Source organism: Oncorhynchus nerka, unplaced genomic scaffold (genome assembly GCF_034236695.1).
Source record: "Oncorhynchus nerka isolate Pitt River unplaced genomic scaffold, Oner_Uvic_2.0 unplaced_scaffold_2012, whole genome shotgun sequence".
NCBI classification, from domain to species: Eukaryota; Metazoa; Chordata; class Actinopteri; order Salmoniformes; family Salmonidae; genus Oncorhynchus; species Oncorhynchus nerka.
The window spans coordinates 26,571-29,070 of NW_027039332.1; positions in this window are offsets into that span (position 1 = coordinate 26,571).

Consider the following 2,500-nt stretch of genomic DNA (forward strand, 5'->3'; position numbering starts at 1 on the left):
ACTATGCTTTCTACTTCCGTCGACACAGCGGACCTAGACATCATGACCATACCACTCGACATGGACACATGGCAACCAACCGAGGACCGGACCTGCATAAGGTACGCAACTCAAAGGTTTTGCCTGATCCTAAGTTGAGTTGACAGACTTACCTAAACCTAACCTTAACCATTCTGAAAAACTATACCTAACCCTAAACCTAACCCTAACCTTAACCACTCTAAAAACCCTTACCTAAACCTAACCTTACCCATTCTGAAAAACTATACCTAACCCTAAACTTAACCCTAACCTTAACCACTCTAAAAACCCTTACCTAAACCTAACCTTAAACTCTCTAAATAAAACTATTCCTTACCCTAACCTTAAACCTAACCTTAACCACTCTTAAAAACTATACCTAAACCTAAAACCTACTGACAGACAGTCTTTTAACCCAACCAAACGGGTTAATCTACAAGTGGGCAACCATGGGGCCTACTACTTTGGCCGGCCGCGCCCGGACCCACCCGGCCTACACGCACATGTGTGGAGTGCAACCCCTCCCTTTCCCCCCTTCGGCTTCCACGTGTCAGAGATGGAAGTGGATCAACCGACTCAAAACTAGACAACCTAACCCTAACCCCTACCCCTAACCCCTAACCCTAACCCTAACCCTAACCCAAGGCCTCAATGAGCCCCAGCAGAGGCCCAATATGGGACTAATTGGACAGGGAAGGACGTTTGGCCCTATTGCCTGAGAATTGTCCGGCAAGGGTTCGAGACCTGCAAGGATCATCGTATTTTTTTTCACACAGGGCCTGCTAACCCACAGCCCCAGTTATGGGCCGCAGAGGCCCAATATGGGACTAATTGGACGGGGAAGGAGAATTTAACCATAAAGCTCACCTCGCTGTCTCTTTACACCGGGTCAAGTGTTCATGCCAGGCCTGGGTAATCATTTTTTTCCCCACAGGGGCCTGCTAACCCACAGCCCCAGTTATGGGCCGCAGAGGGGCCTGCTAACCCACAGCCCCAGTTATGGGCCACAGAGGCCCAATATGGGACTAATTGGACGGGGAAGGAGAATTTAACCATAAAGCTTACCTCGCTGTCTCTTTACACCGGGTCAAGTGTTCATGCCAGGCCTGGGTAATCATTTTTTTCCCCACAGGGGCCTGGTAACCCAAAAAAGACCTATAAAGGCCCATAGGCCCATAGGCCAGAAAGCCACTGGCCTGGCATTAAGGGCTTATTTGACCTAACCGGTTGACATGACATTTTCAGGGAATGAGATGAAACAAAGAGGCAATAAATGATAAACTCTTTCTCATGGGATGAAGGGACATACAGGCCTAAAGTAGAAACACCCCTAACCAGTTTATATGCCTCTATCTGGCCTCAAGGCCTTAGTTGACCTTTTTGGGCCGCCATCAAGGGCTATATTCAAAATCACCAAAACGTGAATAAATCAAAAAGTACATGTCCAATCTGGATGGGGTTTTTAAACTAAAGGGCATACATAGACGGGCATGTTCATCTAATTAAAACCGTTTTTGTATAGAATCTTTTAATAGAAAAATGTGTTTATAGTTTGGGCTATACAAGTACATTTTACTGGAAACATAGGTTCCTACCAGGGCATTTTTAAATTTACACTCTCTACTTGTTGTCCATTGAGAGAGAGGGAATGAGACGAAAGATGGGACCTGTAGCCCGTCGGGAAGTATTTTTAATCATTTCTTGAAAATTACAGATTTTGGGCTATAAAAATACATGTTACTGGAAACATAGGTTCCTAACAGGGCATTTTTTTTTTACATTCTCTACTTGTTGCCCATTGAGAGAGAGGCTATCACAAGAAATATGGGACCTCTAGCCCTGCGGGAAGTATGTTTAATATTTTTTTGAAAAAATGAATTGGGCCGGAAAAATAAAAACGTCGTGCAACTGGTAACCCAAAAAAATCTCCCAATTCAAAGTAGTCACCTCGCAAGGTGTTTGAAGGTAGGCACCTGGTAACCTAGAAATAAAATCTCAGAAATTGCACTATGTCCAACTCTGGGCCTGGTGATTGGGGAAATGGGCCAAAAGGGGGCAGGCAGCCTCCACAGAGCTGAGCTGCCCCCTTAAGGACAGTGGAACTGGACCTCCAGGCCTCCACCAGAGTGGAACTACCCCTGGAATGGACCTCCAGGCTAGGCCATTACTCACCACCCGGGTAACAACACTCTATTTACGGGGATGACAGTAGAGCTTACCCCCTGGAACTATGGACCTCCAGGCTTGTAGGCCATTACTCACCACCCGGGTAACAACACTCTATTTACGGGGATGACAGTAGAGCTTACCCCCCCTGGAACTATGGACCTCCAGGCTTGTAGGCCATTACTCACCACCCGGGTAACAACACTCTATTTCCGGGGATGATTCCAGCAGGGGACCCCCCACCTCCACAACCTCGCACACCAGGTGAACCAGGGCACCCACACTTAAGCACCCTTCCTCGGACTAAAGCAGA